The sequence below is a fragment of the Mus caroli genome, chromosome 9, assembly GCF_900094665.2.
Source record: "Mus caroli chromosome 9, CAROLI_EIJ_v1.1, whole genome shotgun sequence".
NCBI classification, from domain to species: Eukaryota; Metazoa; Chordata; class Mammalia; order Rodentia; family Muridae; genus Mus; species Mus caroli.
In genome coordinates, this window is record NC_034578.1 from 66619826 (window position 1) to 66630754 (window position 10929).

The 10929-nt window shown below is 44.5% G+C and overlaps 1 pseudogene; it reads right to left on the reverse strand.

The window, feature by feature from the left end:
- Nucleotides 1-167: 167 nt before the first annotated feature.
- Nucleotides 168-437, reverse strand: LOC110302363 (annotated as a pseudogene).
- Nucleotides 438-10929: the final 10492 nt, after the last annotated feature.

Genomic DNA, 10929 nt, shown 5'->3' on the forward strand with positions numbered 1-10929 from the left:
TTCCTTTGTGATTGGGTTACCTCACTCAGGATGAGTACTACTCAGCTATTAAAAAGAATGAATTTATGAAATTCCTAGGCAAATGGATGGACCTAGAGGGCATCATCCTGAGTGAGGTAACCCAATCACAAAGGAACTCACACAATATGTACTCACTGATCATGCTTTTAATCGGATTTGAACAGAAGAATGGCCACCTGACCCGGGTAGAAGTAGATGAAGTGTTTGGTTTTGTGTGTCACGTGACTGTCGACGTTTTGGCCCACAATGCAGTGCCAGGTAGGGTTTTACTTCTTGTCAAAACCCTTCTTGATATGGGCCGCAATATCCTTCTTGATGTTGTATTTCTCCAACGCCTGGGTAGCACACTCCACCGAGTCCTGTTGTATCTCTTCCCACATGTCTGCATTTTTGATCATCACCTTCCGGTCGCACATAGTTACCCTGGAGCAGAGGCCAGCTGGCTGCTGCGAGCTCCTAGGGAAGGTGCGGGTGCAGCAGAGGACAACCGGTCGCTACCGAAGCCGGGACACATCTAGCAAGAGTTTTTTGATGATAAGTGGGAACAATTACACAGTCTTATTTTAAAAATCACCCTGAAAATTGTTATTATTTGGTGAATATAGTGGGTTTATTAATTTACTTAGAGTTGAAGAAACTGTCAGAAATTGTCCTAAGACAGAAGGCAGCCACTAATAAGATTCAGGAACATAACAGTTGTGTTTCCTAGTTTACGCCAGAAGAAAGTACAGTGTCAGCAATAAGGACTCTTCCTGGCATAAAGGGGTCCATCATGGAGAAATACCCAGAGGACCCAAGCCAGAGACAGTCTATAAAGCAAGTGGGTGGAGATTTTCAAGAATCCCATCTTTTCTATGAAAGACACAGGAAGGCCACAGAGTTGCTCCTGGTTGTGGACACTAGCTAACTGACTCACGACCATGGTTTAGATTTGGTTCCTAATCCAGTGGAGAGGATCATCAGAGCAGCATACCTTAGCACACATAGGTTAGTGAGTATTGGTAGATGAAGGCTAATCTTGTTTTAACCTTGCGAGGCCAGAGAGAAGCCATACTTGTGAAGTAAATGCCTATGTGTATATTGATATGAGATATGATGTCCAACTTATTTACAAGTTGGAAGACTTAGATGTGGAAGGGGCAGTAGGGAGCATTGATACTAGGTATACAAGAGCAATGTGTATACTTATATGTCTTTCTGCAATGTTGTTATGAATTTAGGGTTATGGCAGAGTAGATCTTTTTGAAAGGTACGATTTGCATTATCGGGGAATTCAGGGGAAATAAAGATTAAATAGGAGAGTGTTATTAGATTCAGCCCTCCTCTGATGCTGATTCTGATGTGAAACAGCCAGCAGTGCAGGCGAGTGGGGAGGGAGGCGACCAGGGAGAGTAGAGAGGCCCTGAGCAGGATGTGGAAAGGAAAGTCAGTAAACCAGAAAGAGTACCTAGGGGAAGGGAGTTGTGATTTTTAAATGTTGTGAACTTGTATTTTTAGACACATTTTTACAATACTAATTTAATGTTAGCCTAACTCAATGGATTCAGCCAGCCTGGCCTGCACAGTGGGACCCTGTCTCCAAGGTAAAAGCAAAGATTCCGTTTGAAGGATAACCTACTTTAAAACCTCTTGAAGACAGTCTTCCCAGCTGCAAAGCTTGTCTGAACTTGAATACATAGCCTCTGTTTCTTCATGCAACACCACCACCAAAACCCAAAAGCTTTATCTGCAGGCCTTGGGATGCTGGGAAAAATACCTGTTCACCACTGACCCAGAATGTGCTTCAGTGACAGAGTGTTTGCAAACCAGCCTTTACACAGACCGGCATCCAACATAAACTGCTGGAACAGACTTTAAACTGTAACCTTTTCCATCCCACCTATTAGCAATGATCCCAATAAACAAAGACAATATTGTGTCCATGACCAGTTTTCCTGCTTCTAGAATTCATGAGGCGATTGATATTTTTTTGTCTCCGTGGATGTCATCAGAAAGCGAGGAAGGGCTAATCAGTGGGTACAGAGCCTTTCTTGGGTAGAAGAAATAAGCCCCGAATGTGCTGCTGCCCCACAGAGGCACGGCAGGAAAAGATATGGAACTGTTCTGTGTCCATAAGTTCAAAAAAAGATTGAAACTTAAGTGGGGAATGCTTAAGGAGTCAGATATGCTCACCCAGTTTGAACATTACATGGCGTGTGCATGATTTAAAACATGAGAGGATACTTCATAATTATGTTTGAGCTTAATGTGTCAATTAAAAACATCATTTGTGAAGCACTGAAGAATGCATCTATAGTAAAGAGACTAGAACGTGAATAGATTCAGATTAAATGATGGTTTTCAGAGCTGTTTGTTTTATTGGGTGAGAGAGTTAGTAGTCCTGTACAACTAAGGCATAGAATGCACTGGGTGCGAGAGAGGACTCCATGAATCAGAGCTCTGGCTACTCCTCCAGGGACCCAAGTTCAGCTTCCAGCTCTAACATGGCACTTCACAAATGTCTTTAACTCTAGTTCCAGGATATGGACCGCCCCCTCTCTTCTGGCTTCCAAAAGCACTGCATGTTGCATGCACATAGTACACAGCCATGCAGGCAAAATAACCTGCATAAAAAATTTAAAAAGTCCAGCCCGGCGTAGTGGCACACGCCTTTAATTCCAGCACTCGGGAGGCAGAGGCAGGCGGATTCTTGAGTTCGAGGCCAGCCTGGTCTACAAAGTGAGTTCCAGGACAGCCAGGGCTACACAGAGAAACCCTGTCTTGAAAAACCAAAAATAAAAAATAAAATAAAAAGCCCTTTTTAAAAATAGTGTATTCTACTTCCAGTTTGTATATTGTAGAGTCAGTCATTTATGTTTAACCAAATAGTCTAGGGCCTCAAAATATTGCAAACACATTGACTGTGCTGCAGAATGACACAATAGAATGCATTTTGCAAGTATGTCTGCCCTCTGCCCTACCAAAAGTGATGAGAATTCTAACTCCCCAGTGCCTCTGCAGGCAGATGACAGTTCTGTCCAGCCCCAACCTACAATCTCACACACTTGCACAACCAGTTAGTGGCTTCAGAGTACAGTATGAGTGCTAAAGGAAGTTGTGAAATCTCAGAGCATTAAGCTTGACCGTCTTTGTGCCCCAGTGTGTGGAGGGCGGGGGAGGCTAATAGAGTGGTCGGTCAGTCCCTAATTCAGTTTGGCTCTTTTTAATGCTACACCCTAGTGCCTGCAAACTTTTACTCATAAGGAGCCAGCACTAGGTAACTTTGTAAGTGCCTGGGGCCAAAATGTCATTCTGTATCCAGGGGAGTGCTGAGTTTGCTGACAGGAAGTCTTCTGCCTCCCAGCAGCCAGCGCTATGCTAATTCACATCCAGCAGGCTACAGCTGTCAGCTACAACTTTGAGGGGTTAAGAAATGTCAGTGGATAAGCTTTGAGGTAGCCAGCCCTGTGTGCGTGGGTGCGTGCATGTATGTGCATGTGCATGCATGCGTGTGTGTGTGTGTGTGTGTGTGTGTGTGTGGTGTGTGTCTGTGTGTGTGTCTGTGTGTGTGTCTGTGTATCTATGTGTGTATGTGTGTGTATGTGGGGGTGGGGGCATGTAAAAGCCAGAGGTCAACCTTGGGTCTGTTTTTAATTTTTTCTCTACCTTGTTTTTGAGACCGGGTCTCTTTCTGTGTCCAGAGCTCTCTGGATCAACTAGTCTAATAAGACCCAGAGATCTGTCTGTCCCAATTCGCTAGTGCTGGGATTCCAAGTTTGCCACCATGCCCGGCTCTTTTATGTGGGTTGGGGGGCGGGGGCGGGGTGCACAGCATGTATTTTACCAAATGAGCTCTCGACCAGTCCTCCAGAGCTGGCAATTGTTAGAAGAGTGGTTGGGACTAGCACTGAGGTTGACTCTCAACCCTACCAATGGATATGACCCATCTCTTCTCTCTTCAAGCCTGGGTCTTTTTATTGCTGAAGTCCTCATGCTTCTCAGCATATTCTACAGGCTAGCCACTTAATACTTAATTTATCGAATAGCAACTTAAATAGATAGAAAATTTCCTTTTAGGTGGCAAGTCAGTGTAAATGTGAATCGAGGTCAGATTGAATCAATGAGGGGCATAACTACCATTGGGGACCAAACCCTGAAAGGAGTTTTGGGAATCTCAAGTTGGGAGATAAAGTACAACACTGCGGAGGACCACATACAACCATGAGCTGTTGGAATAGCAGGTCACCCAGTGGGGTAAAGGCCTCTCCATTGGGGAAGTAGAGGAAGAGTCAGCCTACAGGATATGCTGCTCGGGGGTCGGGGTGGGGGATTTGTGGGGGGAACATTGTGGAGCATTCTGCTGACATGGGGGTTAATCAAAAGCTTTTCATGGGACTTGGGGTAGAGTAGGCAAGATGGCTGACCTTCTCTAAAGAGAGTCATTGTACAAGAGATGGAGGATAGGTTGGGAATGAAGGCAGTCTGAGGGCAGTATGAGGAAACTACCTTATGATGTAAGCCTAAGGGCACAGTGAAAGCTCTTCCTGGGCAAGCCAGCCACCCTATGTCTTTAATGCCAGACAAACCTGCCATAATTATTGGAATGCAGCCATGCCCTGGCTTGGAGGTTCAGTGGCAAATGTCCTAGAGATAGGTAAGTCCTAGCTAGGGTGGTGAGTTCTGCAGCCTTTCTGTGAACACATCGGGTGTCTGTGCTTACTTGAAAGCATAGAGCTAAATAAAGTACAGGTTTCTTTCTGCACTTCCTCTATGGAGAATTGAACTCCAGATGCATCATTTGAAGAAACTCTTGACTCTGAAAAAAGATCAGTGACTTCCCAAGAAAGTCACTTAAGAAATAATAGCTCAGGGGCTGAAGTGATGGCTCGGCAATTATAACAGTTATTACTTTTGCAGAGGACCCAAGTTCGATTCCCAATACCATGTGACGGTTCACACACATCTGTAATGCCAATTTCAGGAGATCCAACAGGCATGCATGTTGTATACACACATGCATGTAGGCAAAACATTCATACACACAAAGTAAAAATAAATTTAAAAAAAAAACAGCTCCAGTTTGAAAATGTATCTGAGTTAAGAGCGTGCCCACCTAGAATGTAACCCTGGCTTGATTAAACATGGTGGCACATACCTATAACCCCAGCACTGAGGAAGCTAAAGTAGGAGGACCAGAAGTCCAGGATCATCCTTGGCTGTATATTTAGCCCATGGCTAGCCTGGATATGTGACCTAGAAAGGCTTTGAACAGTCTTCTGCTTCTACTGGCATTACCAGTCTGTACTCCTATTCAGACCTTGGCGTGTTAGCTTTTAAGAGCCTTGTGTTGTAGTGTCCTTACCTATAACTATGGTACCACTGAAATGTCCACCTCAGCCCTTGAAACTTTACCGCTTTATCCTTCCCTCCAAACAAGTAATTTTTAAAGTAGCATTGCTCTTTCTGAATTATTTAGTATATCAGCAAACTATAAAAGCTTGATTGGGCTAACAGATCTCTACTTTGAACCTCATATCAAAATGAGTAAATGTCTTTAAAACAAAAGCAATCCTGCTGCGTTCATAAATCAGTGTCCTCAACTAAGAGCCTGGCCGTGGCTTTGTATACCTTTAACCCCAACCAGACAGTTTTCTATCTTCCTGCTAACTTCTGCCCTCTTAGTCACCAGACTTGGCTGGGAGTGACCGTTAGCTTTTCTACAAAACTATGACCAGGATTTGCTTTTGACAGAAATACTTAAGCAGAGGAAGATAGGAGTGATTAATCATGTCCCTAGTGACCAACCTCGCCACCAGCCTTTATTCTGGATGGGTTGTATAAAAATAAACAGTCACACCTCTGCCCAGCCACTTCCTGCCTGTCCAGAAGGCATGGGCGTGTATTCTATTTCCTCTCTGACTTTTAGGTTGTGCAATAACTTCAAAGAAACCTGAGTAACTGAAACATTGGTTCAGAAAGAGTGACTTGCTGTTCTCTAATGGTTAACTGTCCCTCGCAGGGCTGGTCTTTTCTTCCTGTGTTCTCAGACACTTGGGTTTCTTTTCTGATGTTTGCCAACTTATAATTATTGCTTCCATAGTTCCTGTTGCCCAGCCCTGCCTAGCGCTTGACACTTAGTGGAGTCTAATGTTGGCTGCAATAGATGAACCCATCCTGGAAGTCAGTGACGGTTATAACCAGATTGATCCTGGCAGTTTAGCGGGGTGGGGCATGGAGGAGCCAAACCAAGAATGTTTCCATCTATTACAGGATAAGCTTTTTTTAATCTCTAATTTTATAGAAAATATTTATAAAAATTTGATAAGAAAGGAAATTCATTCTCTCTGTGTCTGTCTCTCTGTCTGTCCCTCTGTCTATCTCTGTCTCTGTCTTTCTGTTTCTTTCTCTCTGGCTTTTTGTCTCTCTCTCTCTGTGTCTCTCTCTGTCTCTCTCTGTGTCTCTCTCTGTCTCTCTCTGTCTCTGTGTGTGTCTCTCTCTGTCTCTCTCTGTCTCTGTCTCTCTCTGTGTGTGTCTCTCTCTCCTAACAGTTTTTCTGAGTCCTTCCTTTTGGGCTGCATAGCCTGAGACTGGAGTTGTGTCTTTGACCCCACCCTGGTTGCTATAGCTGATGAATCATAGGAACCAGAGTCGGGAAAGACCAGTGAGATCATCTGGCCAATCTCCAGATCAGGGAGTGGAGCACTGGGATGTGGGGATGACCAAGAAGAGAGAGAGAGAGAAAAAAAAAAAGAGTGAACTAGAATCGAGTGAACAGCTTTGCCTTTGGCTTCTTAGCACAATCCTCTGACCCACCACCCTCTTAGAAAGCAGATAGGCATCCCTCCCGAGAAAAGCAGATGCTGCCATGCTAGGGGAGGGGCTGAAGCCCAATCACCTGAATAATAAAGCTGGACTGGGACTCATTTAGTGATTGATTTAGCAGTCTGAGAAAATGTGAGACTCTTACCTTTGCAGAACTTTATTAACTTCGAAGCTTGTAAGGAACTTGGAGATAACCTGGCCCAAACTGCATAGTTCCCAGATGTTGAGAGACTATCACTGGAGAAGTATGAAACCCCAGATATACCCAGGGCAGGAACTCAGACCCACCCTATCCCACTATGCACAGTGTCCCCCCCTCCTGGCCTTCCCCTCACCTGCCCCTTCCTCCTTAAGTCTCCATTTCTTCCTTGTCCTCTCTTGGTTCTGTTTTCTGAAGAAATGGCAGGGGTGACTTTGTAACAAGCTGTCCACTCTAGGCCTGACTGCTGTCACCCTGCAGGGAGCATCACAGATCAGGTGAAGCCCCCTTAGCCCACAGGCAGCCTGCCCCCCACCCCACTTCCTGACTTCTCTTCTGGAAATGTCTCTGTTCTTCCACCTGTGGAGACTTGGTTTCACTTCCTGTTTCTGTTCTCCCCCGCCCTGCCCTGTAGATATTGTTAATGGATCATAGTGCCCTCGGCTTCAGTGTCTAGCTGAGCTCCACCTCAGTTCCCTGCATCCTCTTATGGCCTAGTCCTTCTGCATCAACTCTGGCCTTGCGAGTAACAAAATAGGGCTCCACTCCCTCCCGCTCTCCCTATGCTTGTCAGTGGTGACAGCGTGTGTCCCCACCATATGCTCCTATCTCTAGCTGTCACCCCTGTTCTCACAGGCATGTCACATATTATTAGGAATACAGAGCATTAAGGATATTTAACAGCTCTCTGGTGTTATTTTTAATAATGCTGTGTCTGGAAGGCCCAGTGGCATATGCCTTTCTTCCAAGTACCTGGGAGACAGAGGCAGGTGGATCTCTGTGACTTCAAGACCAGCCTCGGCTAGTGAGTTCTCATATAGCCAGGACTATGTAGAGAGACTCTGTCGATGATGATGATGATGATGATGATTACGATGATGATGATAACTTTGTCCAGCTTCATTTGACAATAAAGAAACATTTTTTAATCACAGATACACATTTAAACAACGCAGGACCCGAAAACATGTTGGGGGATCTGTAGTCCAGTGTGAACTACAGCATTAACTTCTTGTACATAGTCAGTCCTTGTTTTCCATGGTATTGGAATGCATTCTGGGGCTCCCTTTCCCATGGGTAACAAAATTTGAAGATGCTCAGATCCCGTCTTTAAAATGACACAGGAGAACCATGAAGACGGGGCCCAGAGAGTGGGCAGGCTGGACTAAGTAAATGCAAAGTCATTGGGCAGGCATTGATGAGACCATGGAGACAGATTTACATATGATTCTAGTGTGCTACCTGATGGCTCCTCTCTTACACTAAGCACCAGTCTTAACTAGCAGTGATCTGTGATTTTGTGTTAGGAGGTCTAACTGGTAAGTGAGCACTAGCCCAGATCTTTGACCACACCAAGACACCTAGCTTTGACCAAAGCATAGGCCCAGGTCATACTGGTCAACTGGGGTTTAATTTCCTGCATGGCTGACCCACTGTGACACTGCTAGACAGATTCCGTGTGCATGCAGTGTAGCCACTCTGGAATGTGACATTTCTAGTCAGGGTTTTCTGGTTTCTGGCTATAAACAATTGTGTGGTTAACTAATGCAGCTATATGCTCACCCCAAATCTAAGGTTGGGGGTACTGACCCATGACTACATTAACCAACCTAGTAGCTCTAAGGAGCAAAATGCCATCAAAGGACCCCATGATAGGAAATCTGGGGTTCATTTCTCTGCTGTGTCTGATACCCATGACCACAGAATAAGGTGGGAGGCTCTCATTTATGGGAAGTGGATTCAAGAAACAGCAAGAGCAATAGGAAGTCACTATATGACGTTGGTAGAGCCATCCTTCTGCCACAGAAGCTGGGGACAGAAGCTGTTGGCATACACACACTATGTGAAGTTGTCAAGGCTGAGGTCTCCCAGTCTTTGGCTCCTCAGAAACAAGGCCATCATGGATTGTGAAAACCTGGAGAAAGCCAAACAAGAGGAAATCCAAGAGGCTGGGGAACAGCCTGGGTAGAAACCACAACCACTGGTTTCCCTTCTAGGGGGTAGCATCCCGGCCCATGACAATAGCAGTTGACTAGCCAGCCATAGGTGGCCTAATACTTCCCTGATGGCATCCAAGTAGCTCCTGCTTACTCTGGCTCCTGCTGGAGTCCCAGTCTCAGTCAGTACCACAGAAGGAAGAAGAGCCTGTCCTCAGCACCCTGTCTCAGCAGATGGTTCTGGTGCTGGACCTCCTTGTTCAGTTAGTTGCCTTGGTAAATGGTCTTCTTGTGTTCCTGGGCTCAGCCCTGCTTCGTCTTTGAGCTGAAGGCTGAACAAAGACCAACTCAGCACCACTTGGACTTTATTTAATACCACAGTGTTTTGAATTGAAATGAAATGAAAATATAATTATATAAAATGACACGGTATCTGCACACTCTCCCATTACAAGTGTGCACACTGTCCCGTGTGCTTTCCAGATATGTGCAGCCTGTAGCCCATAGAGAACTATGTGGCCCTGGAGAGTTTCCAGTGTGGCCCAACGTTTTCACACACTGTACCATCATGTTGCAACGTTAAAAGGCTTTAAGCCATCTTTATTGCTTATAAAATTGAATGTAAGGTGAACGCCCTATAAGTAGTTGTCTTAGTGTATTGTTTAGGGAATGCTGTCCATGCTCGATGCAGGCACACGATTCATTTTAAAAGGTTTTCTGTGAGCAGATGTTTGAACATCTGGGTATGGAAACCATGTATGTGAAGGGTCAGTAATCTTCACTAACATTAGTGAAGTTTGCACAGACAATGGGTCCGAGAAAGAGAAAGACGTATACTTGAAAAAAAAACCTATTGATCTATCGATCTATTTGTTAGGCCAGAATTTAATTATTTAAAGCACTTCTACTTATAAAAAAAAATACATGGCCTTTTCAGTAAATAAGAAAAACCTGTTCTGTGAATCAACGCTCAGATGTGTGTACAAGATCACTAGACCTAAACATAGTACACGGTGCTCATTCTGGACCTAGGTTTAAAGATGAAAGAGAATATGATGTTTCTTTTTTTCAAGTCCATGGTTCCCAGCACTCACTAGAGTCCCTTTCAGCTAAGGCAGCTGCGCAGCATTGGGGACATTTGTTAGGAGGTCCACACTGGCCAGGGGCAGGGCTTTACAAAGCAGACCTTGCAGCTCCTAGTCGGAGAGTGAAGCCCCACACACATGTATAGCACCAGGAGATAAGGTACAACCCAAACAATGCAGAGTCATGGGAATAAAGTCACCAACTGTACCTCTCCCATAAACTTCATGCCTCCACGTGTCTTGTTATGTATATGTGCCCATAAACTTCATGCCTCCACATGTCTTGTTATGTATATGTGCCCATAAACTTCATGCCTCCACATGTCTTGTTATGTATTTGTGCCCAGTATGTATTTGTGTTCTTCAGAAACCCTCCATGTACACCCTGCCTTGATTGTTCAATCCTAAATCACCAGTAGAGAATCAACGTCAAGTGAGGTTTGTGCCCTTCATCCACGTGTTCTAAGTGTGCAGTGTTTTCTTTGTCAACAGAGAGCGCTATAGTGTTCCAACCTGTCCTTCATCTGTAGATGTTTTTCTTAATAATTGGATTTTCTTCATGTGGAGGAAAAATTTTAAAAATATTTGAATGCGAATAAGATGGTTCAATGGGTGAAGGTGCCTGCTGTGCAAGTCCAGAGCTCTGAGTTTCACCCCATGAAAAGATGGAAAAGGACAACTGATGCTACCCAGTTGTGCTCTGACCACCACACATGTGCACATCCATAAATGTACCAGACACTCACATGCGTAATAATGATGATATTTCTTAAAGATCTGAGTGTCCCTCCAAACCTGGCACAGACCATCATAATCTTAATGTCTTTTGTTTTTTGTTTTTGTTCTTTGTTTTGTTCTGTTTTTTTTTTTTTTTTTTTTTTTTTTT